The sequence below is a fragment of the Heterocephalus glaber genome, unplaced genomic scaffold (genome assembly GCF_053883595.1).
Source record: "Heterocephalus glaber isolate CG9 unplaced genomic scaffold, H.glaber_assembly_v1.0 deba00001569, whole genome shotgun sequence".
Lineage (NCBI taxonomy): Eukaryota > Metazoa > Chordata > Mammalia > Rodentia > Bathyergidae > Heterocephalus > Heterocephalus glaber.
Window position 1 is genome coordinate 3,309,500 of NW_028258354.1, and position 17,335 is coordinate 3,326,834.

A 17,335-nucleotide genomic window follows, 5' to 3' on the forward strand; every position below is an offset into this window, starting at 1 on the left:
TGGGCTACAAAGGGAGAGTCTGTCTCATAAAACCAAAAGGACAGAAGAATGAGGGGAGAGAACGTAAAAGAATTAAGATGTGCCATGTACATGTACCAACAACCCACAAGGAATGTATTTATGATGTACTGCAAACATGGATTAATAAAAAAATTTACTTTTATGTTATCATATAATGGGTTGTCTTTTTGTTGTTGCTTTGTTGCAGAGCCAGGGATCAAACCAAGGCCCTCAACAATGTTCACTGTCCTTTTTAAAGAAGTAATAAATGTTTTAAAATTTGTTTTAATTTTTTTTTCTGGTACTGGGGATAGAATTGTTTTGGTTTTTGAGACAGGGTCTTGCTATTACATAGTATAAACTGGCCTTAAATTCACTATGTAGGCACATACCTGTAATGTCAGCACCTCGGAGGCTGAGGCAGGAGGATTGCCACAATATATTCCCATCTCATCCTCCCAAGCCCTGGGATTACAGGCATGTGTCACCACACCCAGCTGTTTTAATTTCTAGTACATTAATATTTATAGGTATAAACCACATAAAAGCTCTCTAGAGGGCCAGGGATTTAGCTCAGTGGTTTTGCCGCCTGCTGCGTAAGCGCAAGGACCTGAGTTCGATCTCTGGTACCAAAAAAAAAAAGCTCTCTGGAGACCACAATCATTTTATGAGTATAACAGACTTCTGATACCAAAAAAGTTTGAGAAGCACTAGGTGGATAGTATTTCTACTCACTGAAAGAGTAATACGGGTGAAGAAAAAAGATGATAAAGTTGTTTGTTTATTTATTTATTTATTTTATTTTTGGGGAGACAAGGTCTCACTATGTAGTTTTACTTGGCCTTGAAATCACTCTGTAGCCCAGGCTGGCCTTGAATGTGTGGTATCTTCCTGCTTCAGCCTCCTGAGTGCTGGGATTATATACCATGCCTGTTTAAAATTCTGTTTAATACATCATGTGATGTGCCTATGGTTTGACAAAATCAAAGGGTTCAAAAGACAGTTACACATCTGGAATTACAAATCCAGACCAATAAACTCTGAGAATTGAAAACATGGATTTCAAATGGGGCTACAGGAAAAATGCATTGCGAGAACCATGGCAGAGCAATAGGCTGGAAGAAAAGCAGAAGCTTCACTTAACACTAGTATTTAAGAGGGCTGGGGATTTGGTTCTGGTTACGTGCCTGGAAAGTGCAGGGTCCCGAGTTCGATCCCCGGTACCAAACAAAACAAAACACTAGTATTTGGGAATAAAAAAAGAAGCCAGGTGTGGTGGTGCATGCTTATGAGTCCAGCACTCTAGGAGGCTGAGGTAGGAGGATTACCAGTTCAAGCCCAGCTTGGGCAACTTAGCAACTTGGCAAGTCTCTGTCTCAAAATAAAAAAGGGCTAAGTATGTAGAGCAACATGAAGGTGCTGAGTTCAATCCCCAGTACCTCCAAAAGAGAGAGACAGACTGAGACTTTCATAGGGAGAGGAAAGATTATAGAAATGAGAAATTAAAATGAAAAGTAAAACACAGAATCACTAAAAAAAGTAGGTCAGGGCTTTGAAGCAAAGCAAAAATCCAAATCACTACTAGCAATAAATGCCAGAAAGAAATATAATAGAAAAATAAAATCCAACGTTAAGCCAAAATCTCATTTTAATCAAGCATTTCAAACATTTCTCATTGAATATTTTTTTCTTATCAGTTACACATAAACAACAGAATGGTTCATCTTCTTTGCCTTCCTCATTTGCCCTCCAGAAGAAATGAAGAAGAAAGAGGAAGAAAGAAAGAGAGAAGAGAAGAGGGAAGGACAAACAGATGGACAGGACAAAAGGAGATGTACAAAAAAGGAAAGATCCTGGATAACATACAAGAAAGGAGTTGAGTGAGGCAGTAACTCAATGAAGAGGCATTATTCATTCATCTAACAAATAATTACTAAATAACCACTCCCAAGGGACCATGATAGGCACCATCAAAAATAGCTGACTAATATACCAAAAGTACACCCACCCTTGGTTCATCAGCAAAAGTAACAGACTGGTAACAGAAGTAAAATTTTATGATGTGACTGACACAATCTGAATAGCTCCTCAGAACATTCCCAGAGCTCAAAATTACCCAATTACCAAAATGTGGCCTAATTCCAGAAAATAACTCCGAAGAAGTATTTTCTTCAGATATTTGAGTGGCCCTCTTGTACTGCCATACCCCATTGAGATTTTCACATTGTTAAAGTTAGCTTTGAAATATAGAGATAAATCTTTAAGAAATTCTACTGTATATACTACATCAAATTCTGAGCTGGGTGTGGTGGTGCACCCCTGTAATCCCAGCACTTGGGAGGCTGAGGCAGGAGGAGTGCCATGAGTTTGAGGCCAGCCTAGAATAATATATAGTGAGTTTAAGGCCAGCCTGAACCATATAACAAGACCCTGTCTCAAAAAAAAAAAAAAAAATTTCTGATGTAAGCTCCAAACAAACAAAAAAAAAATTTAAGAATTACCTAGCTAGATACACTTAGAATAGAAAGGCTTAACTGGCCAGCTCTACCTTTTAAATGTACAAATTATGATATATATAATTTTTATAGACACGGTTTTTTTCGACAAGAGTCGCACTAAGGAGTCCAGGCTGACCTAGAACTTGTGGCAATCCTCCTGCCTCAGCCTCCGAGGCACTGACATTACAGGTATGTGCCACCATGCCCAACTAATATGGCCATTCTTTTGAGAAAAAGACTAGAAAGATAAGAATAGAGAAAAAGCATATGACACCCTGAATTTAGCAGTACATTCAAAGGAAACCCTGCAACAAGAATATATTATGTACAAGCTGTCACTAAAATCTTTTCACACCATCATCTTGTGCCATAGTAGCTGACCTATTTCTAGCTCTAAGCCTGTACACCTCACTGATCTGCAAGCTTAGCCTTCATTAGACTAAAAAATGTAAGTATCTCTTTGTCTAAGTTCTATTTGGCTCCCATTAGCCCTTTTTAAGAATTTGTGAGAGGGGGCCAGGGACGTAGCTCAGCGGTGCTCTGTCTGCCTGGGAAGTACAAGGTCCTGAGTTTGATCCCCAGTACCAGGGGGAAAAAAAGAAAGAATCTGTGAGAGGAAGGAATGACTGGACAGCAATCAAAACGTTAATGAAAACTTTGAATTTAGGGATTAGAGGATTTCTCTTCTAACATGGATGAACAAGGACCAATGTTACATTCTTAGCAAAACAACTTTAAAAAGTCAAAATGTATGAGACATTAGTTTCTAAGTCATTCAGCACCAGGCAATGAAGGACAGTGATTCTTGAGAGATAGGAAACTAAGAAGGTAAGCTCTTTGATTAGTCAAGCTTAATGCCTAAAAAGTGTTTCCAAGTAATATTAAGTGGAGGGATATTCCACAGAGACAAGAGCAAAATCCAACATGTTTTCTGTGTGAAAATAGGACTCAGAATCTGAAAAAGCCAAGTAATCTGCAATTCAGAGAAGAGTAAAGTCTCCACTGCAAACCATGTGTATCTTGACTGTATAAAGAACTTTCAAAATTTAACAGTAAAGAAACAATTAATTAGTTAGATGTAGTGGTGTGTGCCTATAGTTCCAGCATTCTGGGAGGCTAAGACAGGCAGATCGCAAGTTAGAGCCCAGACCAGGTAACAAGTAATTTAGAGAAACCTTGTCTCAAAATTAAGGAAAAAAAATTTTTTTTTAATGATAACAAATTTTTATTAAAGGTAAGAAAAGAAATAGGCTCTGCAGAGCAAGTCTGGGCCAAGTAACAGGAGGAAAAGAAGTACACCCTACAGTGTGAGGGCAGGCCATCCATGGAAGAGAGAACACAGTGGGGCCAAGAAAAATTATTTAAGGCTGGGGATGCATATCAATGTGAAGGCCCTGGGTTCAATCACCAATACTGGCCCCCATGAGAAAAGAGAAGGAGGGAGAGAAAAAAAAAGAATCCAATTAGAAAATAGACAAAAATATAAAGAGATATGTTCAAAATCATTAGCCTTTAGGGAAATACAAACTAAAACCACAATTAGAAAGTACTATGTACCTATCACAGTGACTAAATACTGAGTGAGCTGTCACGTAGGAGGCACTGGGTTCAATCCCTAGCACTGCAAACATAAACATACACACACAAACAGCAAATGCTACCAAAGATGTAGAAAAGGTAGATCACTCATACGTTACTGGTAGGAATGTAAAATAGTATAGCCCCTGTGGAAGACAGTTTGGCAGTGCTTTATAATATGAAATACATAATTACCCTACTACCCACAATTACACTCTTGGGTATTATCTCACAAAATCTGTACATGAATGTTTATACTAGATTTATTAATTATAAAAACTGAAATCAAAACAGAAGACTTTCTTTTGGTTTGTTTGGTTTTTTCTGGTACCGGAGATCGAACTCAGGTCCTTGCACTTGCGCAGCAGGAGGTGAAACCACTGAGCTAAATCCCCGCCCCAAAACAGAAGACTTTCAGATGAATGGTTAAAAAAGCAATGGTACAATTATACATGGAAGACTACTCAGCAATAAAGACAAATTACTGATATGTGCAACAAACTAGGAGGTCTCTTGGATGTAAGAAAATTACACTGAGTTAAAAAAAAAAATGCCAGCATAATTTGGTGGTACATATCTGTAATTCCAACACTTGGGAGGCTGAGGCAGGAGGATTGCCATGAGTTCAAAGTCAGCCTAGGCTAATGAGTTCAATACCAATACTACCAACCTGAATTACATAGCAAGACTCTGTCTAAAAAGAAAAAAAGCCATTCTCCAAAGGGGAAAAACCCAGTTGTACATACAACATAATTCCATTTATGTATCATCCTTAAATAACAATAGTACAGATACAGAGAATTTTTTTTTTTGGTACTGGGGATCGAACTCAGGACCATGTGCTTGCAAGGCAGGTGGTGGAACCACTGAGCTAAATCCCTGGGCCTACAGAGAACATATTAATGATTTCCATTTCTAGGGATATATGTTGGGAGAATGGAGTAGAGGAAGATAAGTATAGTTATTAAAGATCAATATAAAGGATCCTTGGGCCGGGGATTTAGCTCAGTGGTTTTGCTGCCTGCTGCGCAAGCGCAAGGACCCAAGTTCGATCCCCGGTACCCAAAAAATAAATAAATAAATAAATAAATAAATAAATAAAAATAAAGGATCCTTGTCGGGATGGAATTGTTTTCTATCCTGATGGGAGGATATAAAAATTCACGTATGAAAAAATCTATGTAACTACAAATGTACACACAAATATATGAAACTGATCAAATCTAAATAAACTACAGATTTTACCATGTAAATTTTCTAGTTTTAATACTATACTATATAGTTGCTGAACGTTACCACTGAGAGAAACTGGGATATCCTGTACTTTTTTTTTTTGCAACTTTCTACAAATCTTTTTTTTTTTCTGGTACCGGGGATCAAACTCAGGACCTTGTGCTTGTGAGGCAGGTGCAGCACCACTGAGCTAAATCCCCAGCCATATAAATCTATACTTATCTCACAATGAAAAGAGAGAGAGGGGTTGAGGTTATAGCTCACTAAGGAGTGTGTGCTTAGCTTGCATGAGGCCCTGTGTTCAATTCCCAATACCAAATAAATAAATAAATAACTGACAGAAATGATACAAATTATAGAATTAGTAAAAAGACACTTAAAACTATAGGAAAAAGTTAGCATATTAGGTAGAGTTAAAAAGCCCTCTAAATGGTTAGAGGTAAAAATATACTATATAACAACTATAGGGCCGGGGATTTAGCTCAGTGGTTTCGCCACCTGCTGCATAAGTGCAAGGACCAGAGTTCGATCCCCGATACCAAAAAACCCACAAAACTATATAACTATTAACACATTAGAAGCTGCAGAAGAAAGTCAGGGAGCCAGGTGTGATGATGCACCCCTGTAACCTTAGCACTTAGACGGCTAAAGCAGAAGGATCATTGCAAGTTCAAGACCAGCTTGGACTACATAGTGAGACCTTATTTCAAAAACGTAAGAAAAGGGCCAGGGATTTAGCTCAGTGGCACTGTGCCTGCCTTGCAAACACAAGGTCCTAAGTTCAATCCCCAGTACAGAAAAAAAAAAAGGAGACATTGGTGGGAAGAAAAAAAAAAAAACCTTGAGGACATACTATATATGTCAACAAGTTTTTTCGAGGTTTTTTTGTTTTGGGTACCGGGAATCAATCAAACTCAGGTCCTTGCGCTTGTGAGGCAGGCAGCAGAACCACTGAGCTAAATCCCCGGCCCAAGGTTTTGTTTGTTTGTTTGTTTGTTTTTGAGACAGGGTCTCCCTACATAGTTCATGCTGGCCTCAAACTTACTATGTAGCCCATGCTGGCCTCAAATTCACAGCAATCTCCTGCCTCATGAGGGTTGGGATTACAGGTGTGCGTCAACACACCCAGTTATGTCAGAGGTATTTTCAAAGATAAGAAGTGAAAAAGAAATAGTGACTTAAAAGTTTCCAAACTGCAAAGGACGAATATCTAGAATATCCACCAAATTTAAAAACCCAATCCAAAAATGGGCATCTGAAATGAAGACACTTCTCACATGAAGAATTAGAAACAGTAAATAAATATATGAAAAACTGTTCAACATCACTGGTCATTCCAGAGATGCAAATTAAAACAACATTCCAGAAAGAATGGTTATTATCGGGCCAGGGATTAAGCTCAGTGGCATTGCACCTGCCTTGCAAGCACAAGGTCCTAAGTTCGATCCCCAGTACAGCAAAAAAAAAAAAAAAAAAGGTCCTTATCAAGAAATCTGGGGCCCGGAATTTAGCTCAGTGGTTTCCCCACCTGCTGTACAAGTGCAAGGACCCAAGCTCAATCCCTGGTACCAAAAAAAAAAAAAAAAAAAAGAAATCAACCAATAACAAGTGCCGGAAGTGCTGTGGGGAAAAAGGAACCCTTCTCCACTGCTGGTAGGAGTGTGTTCTGGTGCAACCACTGTGGAAATCAGTGTGCAGAGTCCTCAAAAAACTAAAACTAGAGATTCCATTTGACTCAGCTATTTCCCTTCTTGGTATCTTCCCGAAAAAATTAAAAGCATCATACCACAGCAATATATGCACACTCGTGTTTGTAGTGGCACAATTTGTAATAATAGCTAAATCTTAGAAACAGCCCAAATGCCCATCAACTGATGAATGGATAAAGAATATGTGGGTTTTTTATACAATGAAGTACCACTCTGCCATAAAGGATAAGCTTGAGACATTTCCAGCTAAATGAATGTACCCTGATACTCTTAAGTGAAATAAATTGGACACACATGTTTAAATGTTGCATTATTTCTCTGGTGTGAGAAACCAAATGTGTAAATAAGGATCAAAATGTATAACAGATATTGGGAAATGAGAAGAAAATGTTCAAATGAGAAGGGGAACAAGGGAGGGGAGAGGGGGAAAGGAAGGAAGGGACAAGAAAAAAAGAAAGGAAAAAATGCAAACAAAGCTTCTGTAAATAAGGAGGGGAAGAAGGGATGAAGGGAAGGGAAAGGAATGGGGAAAAAAAACAGCAGCAAGATACATCATGTACAGGTACAAATTTCCTATGATGAATGCTATTATTATGTATATCTAAAATGTACCAATAAAAAAATAAAAAATAAAATAACTGCTCATCTGAAAAAAAAAAAAAAAAAGAAAAGAAACAATGGAGGCACAAAGATACAGTATATCCAAAATGCTAGGGCTGGGAATTTAGCTCAGTGGTTCCAGTGCCTGCTATGCAAGCACAAGGTCCAGAGTTCGATACCCGGTACCAAAAACAAAACAAAACAAAAACAAAATGCTGAAAGAAAGACTGCCAACTAATGATTCAATATCCAGCAAAACTATCTCCCATAATTGAAGGAGAAATTAAGACATTCCTATATAAACAAAAAGGCACAGAGGGCCGGGAATTTGGCTCAGTGGTGCCACCTCCTGTCTCGCAAGCAAAAGGCCCTGAGAGTTCGATCCCCAGTACCCCGCCCCCAAAAAGGGCACAATTTGTCACTTGCAAACCTACTCTACAATATTAAAGGGAGCCATTCAGCCTAAAATGAAAGGGTACTACACAGTAACTCAAATACAAATGAATAAACAGTAACGTTAACTACACAGATAAATATAAAGAACCATATCAATGTATTTTTTGTTTGTAATCCTCCAAATTAAGGTCTTATTATAAAACTTTTGACAGAGACACAAGGTATCAAGAGGTAATTTGCATGACAATAACAACACAAAAGAGGAGCTATGTGGGCACAAAGTTTTCAAATACTAGTATAATTCACTTAGTATTAATCAAAGTACATTATTATAAATCATGATGTCATTTATAATCTGTATTCTCACATTTCTTTCTTTTGTTTTGTTTTTGTTTTTGGTACCAGGGATTGAACTCAGGTCCTTGCGCTTGCGCAGCAGGCGGCGAAACCACTGAGCTAAATCCCTGGCCCTACATTTCTTTCTTTTTCTTTCTTTGTTTTTTTTTTGGTACTGAAAATTGAACCCATGGCTTTGCATTCTACACTGAGCTATTACTATTACTATCCCCAGCTATTACTATTTTTTATTTTGAGACAAGGCCTCATTAAATTGCCCAGGCTGGCCTTGAACTTGTGATCCTCCTGCCTGAGTCCCAAGTAGCTAGGATCACAGGCATGTATGACTGACCACACCTAGCAATCTTTCTTCTTTTTAATATAAGTGTTTACAGCTATGCATGTGAAACCACAAAGGGTCCTAAACACAATATTGAAAAAGAAAAACAAGGTAGGAAGATTCAGACCTCCTGATTTCATAACTTACTACAAAGCTACAGTAATCAAAACAATGTAATAGTGGCGAAAGGATAGAGACGAATAGAAAGGAGAATCCAAAAATAAACCCAAATCTCTAAGGCCAAGTGATTTTCGACAAGGAGGCCAAGACCACCAAACAGATGAAGCATAGTCTCTTTAACAGTGATGTGGCAAATGAATAACCACAGGCAAAACACTGCAGTTAAGCCAGGTGTGGTGTCAAGTGGCTATAATCTTAGCATTCAGGAGTTTGAGGCAAATAGATTGCCATGAGTTCGAGGCCAGCCTAGGCTACACAGTGAGTTCAAGGCCTGCCTGTACAACATGGCGAGACCCTGTTTCAAAAAACCAAAAAGACTAAGGTTAGACCCTTAACTCACCCCATATAAAAAATATGACTGAGAACAAATCAATAACCTACAGTGAGCTAAATTATAAAACCGCTTAGAAAAAAATATAGAAGTAAATCTTCATAATCTTTAACAATGAAATCTGAGATGAGACACCAAAAGAACAACAACAAAAGAAAAAAAGATAAGCCGAGGATTTAGCTCAGTGGTTCCGCTGCCTGCCTGGAAAGTGCAAGGACCGAGTTTGATCCCTGGTACAAAAAAAAAAAAAGATAAATTAGAGTTCATAAAAAAATTAATCTTGCATACACTTGTAATTCTAGCACTCTGGGAGGTGGGCAGATAGCAAGTTCAGGTCCCACCTGGGAAACTTTGCAAGACTCTGTCTCAAAATAAAAAGGGCAGGGGATGAAGCTCAGTGCAAAAGACCTGGGTTCAATCTTTAGTATTGCAAAAACATAAAATAATAACAATAAAACCTTTTGTGATTAAAGACATTATCAAGTACGTGAAATGGCAATCTACAAAATGGAGAAAATATTTGTGAGCCATATATCTGCTAAGAGTTTAATATCCAGAATATATCTGAAAACTATTATCTGTGCTTTAAATATGCAAAATAAAATTCATTTTTTTAAACATGTGAGGTGATGGATATGCCAATTTCCTTCACTATAGTTAAGCTTTTTAAAATATCCATATATATCCCAGAACATTATGTTTCCCTGTCTCAAAATAAAAAATATAAAAAGAACAGGGACTGTAGCTCAGTGCAAGGGCCTAGGTTCAATCCTCAGTAATACCAAAAAACAAAAAACAAAAAAAGTTAAGTTTTGCTGAGGATGCTAAGAAATAGCAATCCTCTTGTGCATTGCTAGACTGTAAAATAATGCAGTGGTAATGTTCAGCATTTCCTGAAAAAGCTGAACATAAGACTATCATATCCCCAGAAATTCTACTCTTAGATATATAGATAGATACATAGATAGATAGATCTATATCCAAAATGAGTGAAAGCAGAGACTCAGATACTTTTACATAAATATGTACAGCAGCATTATTCCTAATAACCAAAACATGGCAACAACCCAAATGTCAATCAACTGATGAAAGCAATCACATACATACATACATATACATAGCCAAGTTTTATTCAGCCATAAAAAGGAACCAAGTACAGATACATGCTACAACTTGGATAAACTTAAAAAACGTGCTAAGTAAAGGACCCAAAAGGTCAAATATTGTAAGATTCCTTTTCTATTATTATCATTCCTTTTCTATGGAAAATCCATAAAGACAGAAAGCAGATTAGAAGTTATCAAGAGATGAGGGGAGGAAGGAATACGGAATGATTATTTCATGGATATGCAGTTGTTCATGGGATGAAAAAGTTCTGAAATTAGAGAAGCCAGGTGGCTATACGACACTGTAAATACCACTGAACTGTATATTTTACATTTGTTAATTGTGTTATATGAATTTCATCCCAGTTTTAAAGGTATAAAGGCTTTTGACAAATATGTATAGTACAGCTTTATTTGTAATTTCCAAATTACAAATACTGAGCAATAAAAATGAACAAACTATTGATACATACAAAAATATAAACGAATCCCAAGAAATTACACTGAGTATGAAAAGCCAGAGCAAAAACAGAGTGTATACTCTATATGATTCCATTTACACGAAATTCTAGACAATGCAAACTATTCTTTAATAACATACAGTAGATCAGTGGTTGCCTGGAGACCACAGAGTTTGAGGGAATGAGATTTTTTTTTTTGGTACCAGGGATCAAACTCAGGTCCTTGCGCCTGCACAACAGGCAGCGAAACCATTGAGTTAAATCCCCGGCCCATGAGAGAATGATTATATACAGAGATAAAGAAACTTGTCCGGGTGATGAGTATGTTCATTATCTTGATTGCGCTGGTGGTCAAACTCAGCACCTGTGTAATTAGTTCACTGACTGATACACAGAAAGTGTTCCACAACTGTTACCAATGATTACCTGAATAAATGCTCAGCCTCCATGAGTCCAGTACTGGAATGGCATCACATATAAGAAACAAGTCTATGCCGGGGATTTAGCTCAGTGGTTCTGGCTCCTGCTGCGCAAGCGCAAGGTCCCAAGTTCGATCCCTGGTACCAAAGAAACAAGTCTAACCTCAAAAAAAAAAAAAAAAAAAAAAAAGTTAAAGGCCATTTTAAATCTCAATATTTTGAGACCCTGAAAGAAAATAAAGAGATCCAATTCATAGAAGTACCTCTTAGTATCTTCTTTCCCAATTCCTTTTGCTTACATTTCTCATAATCCTGCACCTCCCCAAACCCTCTTCAGCCATTCTTGCTCTCAATTTACAATTAAAAAAAAAAAAAGTAAAAACCTCTGCTCATTGGCTCTTTATCTTTTATTGATCCCCTTTTCTCACAAGCAGTTCTTGGCCTACTTTCTTTTTTTTTTTTTTTGGTACCAGGGATCGAACTCGGAGCCTTGCGCTTGCAAGGCAGGCACCGGAACCACTGAGCTAAATCCCCAGCCCTCCTTGGCCTACTTTCTATATAAATGAACCATCCAATCTTCCTGGAATTCTTCACCTGCTTTTTTTTTTTTTTCCTTCAGCCGCTTTTTACCTATATATTTAGACAAGTCTTGAACTGAGTGAGCAGATCTAAAATCTCTTGGTAGGTCAGAATTACAAGTGGAAAGAGGCTATAGACAGAACAAACAATTTAGTATCTCCTCACCCCAACTTCAGGAATCATTATTATGACTATTACAAGACTCAGGGATGGATGCTACTGAATCTACTTCAAGAGCCTTGAGTTCTGAGTCCCACCATGGAACCCTTAACATGGCCAAGCCAGTTTGTATTCCTGGGAGGCCCCAAGTTCTGACCCAAGTTCGATCCTCGGTACTAAAAAAAAAAAAAAAAAAAAAAAAAATACATACATACATATATATATATATATATATATATATATATATATATTCTACTGTTATGCTGAAGTGAAGACTATCTTTAACACTATTGTGTTCCACAACTCTGTCCCACAAATATCACATCACTAAAGTCTGCCCTCACTATCTTATAAAGATTTCCATGAAAAAGCTTTTTTAGGGTTTGTTTCTTTGTATGTTTTTGTGTGTTCTGTGGTACTAGGGATCAAATCCAGACCCTCACACATGCTAGGCACGCATTCTACCACTGACCTATATCCCCAGCCCTCTTCTGGGTTCTTTATAGCCCCTGCACTTCAGGGTTTTAGCATCAGTATGTAGTTGGTTAAAATGCAAGGGCATAGCCAAAGAACACTGCCCTTCCTATTTTCATCACCAACTTTGGTCCTAAAATACTACCCATGTGGTAAGTTTTTTTCAAGAAATGTCTTGTGCTCCCCCATGCAAAGAAATTACTAGTTACCTTTCCCTACCAGACCTCAAGTTATACCACTATGTGAGATTTTTAAGTGGGCACAGTGGGTTCACAATGAGTCACAGTACACCAAAAAGTGACTCTCCAACTCTTGAGTTAGAGAATCTAGAGCAACATAATTCAAAACACACACTACAGCTGGGTGTGGTGGCGCACGCCTGTAATCCCAGTACCTAGGAGGTTGACACAGGAGGATCAAATGAAGACAGCCTTGGCCACATAGTCAGCTCAAGGCCAGCCTGAACTACACAGTGAGACCCTGTCTCAAAAAACAAAAACAAATAAAACTACACACTACGGAAAGGCACAGCGGCATACGCCTGTAATCCCAGCTACTCAGCAGGTTGAGGCAGAAGGATTGTACACTCAAAGACAGTTTGGAGATTAAGGTATTCACCACCACACCCAGTTTGGGTTTCTTTTCTTTCTGTGTGTGTATGTTTTACTAGATTTGAACCCAGGTTGCTCTATCAATAAGCTACATTGTCAGTCCTTTTTAAATTTAATGCTGAGGGCCGGGGATGTAACCCAGTGGCACTGCGCCTGCCTGACAAGTGAATGGTCCTGAGTTCGATTCCGATACCGGGAAAAAAAATTAATGGTGAAAAAGAGGTCTGGCTAAATTGCCTAGCAGACTCAAACTGTGGATCCTCTTGCCTCTAACTCTGGAGCAGAATTACAAACTTACACCCAGCTTGCAGTAATGTAATTAAATTCGTCAGCATCATACTCTTTTTCACCTTGCCAGATCCCAGAGATGAAAGAATGGTCTTTAAAAAATGTAAATTAGGCATCCAGGAGGCTGAGGCAGGAGGATCACCATGAATTTGAGGCCAGCCTGAATTACATAGCGAGACCCTGTCTCAAAAAAATCATAAATAAGGGCTGGGGGTTTCACTCAGTGGTTCCACCACCTGCCTTGCAAGCAGAAGGACCCAAGTTTGATCCCCGGTACCAAAAAAAAAAAAAAATCATAAATAAATAAATGAGTGAGTGAATGAATGAATGAATGAATGAATGAAAATCAGATCCTTTAGCTACTTCAATCAATAGGCTACCTCCCACCAATGACTTCCCAGTATCACATGCAATGACTACAGATTCCCACAAAATCTGGCCTCTGTACTTGGTACATACCAAACCAAATTCTCCCATAATACCTTTGTATTTGTTGCAGCCTCTACCCAAGATATTCCTCTGTAAGAAAATGTGGGTTCTAGGGCCGGGGGTTTAGCTCAGTGGTTTCACCGCCTGCTAGACCCGAGTTCAATCCCCAGTACCACCAAAAAAAAAAAAAAAAAGAAAAAAGAAAATGTGGGTTCTACCTCCCCTTTAAGGGATGGTTCATATATCACTGCCAAGAGGCTTTACCTGACCACCCAATTTGAAGGATCCCCCCATTCCTTTGCTCTGTATCACATCGACACATCTATTTTTTCACAGCATCTATCATAATCTGTAATTATTTATGTACTTAAAAATTATCCCTCTTTCCAGACAAAACTGTAAAATCTTTGAGGACAAAACTCTTATGTATCTCATTTGCATATATACCTGCAATGCTAGGTATATAAAAAAGCACTGAAATAGTTTTCTGTCTGACTTAGCCAGGCATGGTGGTGCATGCCTGTAATCCCAGCACTTGGGACGCTGGGGCAGGAGGACCACGGTGAGTTCAAGGCCAGCCTGAGCTGCATAGTAAGTTCAAGACCAGCCTGAACTACACAGTGAGACCCTGTCTCAAAAAAAAAAAAATCTAAATAAATAAATAAATAAATAAAATAATTTTTAAAGAGTAATAACAATAGTACTTACAAAGCTAAGTACTTCTCTTGAGGTAAACTTAGGCTTTTTAAGGTATTTAAATCTTATTTGTACATCCAGTAAGACGGCTAATCGGTCAACCTTGTGTTCTCTTCTTCATTCTAACAATCTGCCTTGTATTCTCAGAAATCTCCCTTTTTTTCTGTAAAGGTAAAATTTACACTGAGAAAATAAGATGACAATCATTCCTGACAACTGTTCTATGGCTCTGTGAGGCCCAAAATCAATCATCTCAGGCAGCTGCAAATCCAAAGATGTGGTTATCATCACTGCACTGAAGAGTGCCTCACAGACCAGAACAACTTAGGCTAACCTGACCCAAGTTGTAAACACCTACAAGAAAACCACTGCTGCTAAAAATTACATGAAGCACTTCAAATGCCTTAAAGATAACCTCAAAGGATTGGGAAGATCCAGTTCAGCCATTTTACTATTGAAGCATTCTATAAAGCTTTAATAATGGCCATCACCAGAAATAGATACTTTGTCCTAGACTTCTAATCAGCTGTATTCAGCAGTTAACAACCATCTCTTGCAATAAAAAACCACCACTGAGTTCCTATTTCTAACAAGTTATCACTGGTTTGGGAAATACAAAACTCAGAAACTACAATTAACAAATCTACTTTTCTGGGACCTAATGAAATTCATTAAACTTTCTTGGAGAAGCACAACAGCCTCTAGTCACCTGGAGACAAGCTTTCAAGATTCTAACCACAGCAGGTTTTTTTATAAAATGGAGTACTACTCAGCCATAAAAAATGAGAAATTAGAGACATTTATAGCTAAGTGGATGCACATTGAGGCAATACTCTTAAGTGAAATAAATAGGACACATATGTGTAAATACCGAATAGTTTCTCTGGTGTGAAAAACTGAAAGTGTAAATAAGGACGAAATGTATAATAGGTAATGTGAAATAGGAAGAAAAGGGGCAAAGGGGAAGGAAGTGGGAAGGCTAGAGGAAAGGATAGAAGGGAATGGGATTAATATGAGAAAATGGAAAAAGAGGAACAAAATCTTTGTAAATAGGGAGGAATGGAGGGGTTGAAGGGAGGGCTGGGCAAGGGTGAAAAATAAGAACCAAGAGAGACTATGTAAAGGTGCAAATTTCCAATGATGAATGTCATTATATTGTATACCTAAAATGTACCAATGATTAGAATGAATAATTGATAATGTAAAATAGGAATAAAAGGTCCAAAGGGGTAGGAGTAGTGGGAGGCGCAGGGGAAAGGAAAGAAGGGAAAGGAAAAAATGATGAGAAATGGAAAAAATGGAAATAAAGTCTTTGTAAATAGGGAAGGGTGGAGGGCGTGAAGGGAGGGCTAGGAATGGGGAAAAAATAAGAACCAAGATGCATTATATAAAGGTACAATTCCCAATGAGAAATGTAATTGTGTTGTATACCTACAATGTACCAATAAAAGAATTCAATACAAAAAAAAAAAAAAAAAGATTCTAACCACTGCAACACTTGGGCACACCAAAAAGGCTGTAAGCGGAAAAACAGCCACATGACACTTTAAATTATGCACCTATACTGAAAGTAACCTGCGCTCTCCAAAATAAGTAGTTTTTAAAGTCAGCTGAATCTTGAACAGTGACTCTGGCTTTTCTCTAAAACAAGGGCTGTGACAGCTACTTTAATGAGAGGTCCAATAAACTCAGGGTAAGGGGCTCCTTGTGCTGACAGCATCACCTCACCTAAAACTTCTGCTGATTCATCCTGATAGGCTAACAGGTCATTGACATCTCAGCTTTGCCCAAGATTCTTGTTTATTTCACATATAAAAACACTGTCTACTTGAGACAATCCAGACAATTCCTACTATGAACTTCCCTCCCTGCTTTCATTGAGCACCTAGCCAAAAAAGTTATTTACACTCATATTAGTTAGTCTGACTTACAAGTCATGGAAGGACTGGGAACAGGACCCATAAAAGGACAAGTGTGTTAACCCTCAGTAGTTACCAATTTTAAAAAAATCAAAATCACCTGGGGAAGACACTAAAGTTTCAGCAATTAACAGATTTGTGATATTATTATGGTAATATGAAGAACCACTGCAAAGTCAGGACCTAAAAATATCAGTCCCTGGCCACAACAAGTAATCACAGAAGACATCCTTTAACCAAGTAATATTGTGTTCCAATATTAAATTCAAAAAGAAAGGGAAGTCAAGGCAATAAAAACAAAAACCATCCATTTCATTTAAAAGGAGTACAAGAAAGGGAAAAAGAAAAAAAAAACACAACAAGGAAGAACCACAACCACTTTTTTTTTTTAGGGGGGTACCAGGGATTGAACTCGGGACCTTGCACTTGCAAGGTAGGCAGCAGAACCACTGAGCTAAATCCCTGGGCCTACAACCACTTTTAACAGGGTCACAAGTATTTAACGGCTACAATTACTGTATTTGCAGCAACTTCCATCAAGAAGTGTAGTTCATTTCCCTACCCCGTGAATTTTATCTGGCCTTGTGGCTTCCTTTGAGGAACAGACTGGGGCATGAATGACATTGTAACTTCTGAGCCCATGCCTCAAGAGACCTTGCCACTTACATTCTCACCTTTTGGAACCTAACTATCACACCAAGTGAGCCTGCAAAAGACACCATAGCAACCTAACTGACAGCTCCGACCTAATATTGGACATGTGACTAAGGGTACCCATGTCCAATCAACCCCAGTCAATTGACCCATGTGGAATGGAGGCAACCTGTACCAAGTGAATCCAGCCCAACTTGGCAATCCACTAAAATCATAAGCAAATAAATAGTTGTTTTAAGCCACTAAATTGTGGTGTGGTTTGCCACAGTAGTAGATAACAGAAGCACCCACAATCAAGACTAATTCAAAACATCACCAGTGATACAATGAAATTCAGCA

General features: G+C 38.2%; 1 protein-coding gene across 17 annotated transcripts in view; it reads right to left on the bottom strand.

Annotated features, from left to right (window-relative positions):
- R3hdm2 (R3H domain containing 2) overlaps positions 1-17,335 on the bottom strand; it is a 171,103-nt gene that overhangs the window by 128,285 nt on the left and 25,483 nt on the right. For 11 of the 17 annotated variants that reach the window (XM_087192176.1, XM_004861239.4, XM_004861237.4 and 8 more), the window contains exon 2: positions 11,195-11,345. The exons of 3 other annotated variants lie outside the window; for them this stretch is intronic. The gene's annotated coding sequence lies outside the window, so the exon portion shown is untranslated. Of the gene's footprint in view, positions 1-11,194; positions 11,351-14,435; positions 14,735-17,335 lie in introns of those variants that run through there. 3 more of the 17 variants (XM_004861236.4, XM_087192181.1, XM_087192177.1) reach the window with 2 other exon arrangements.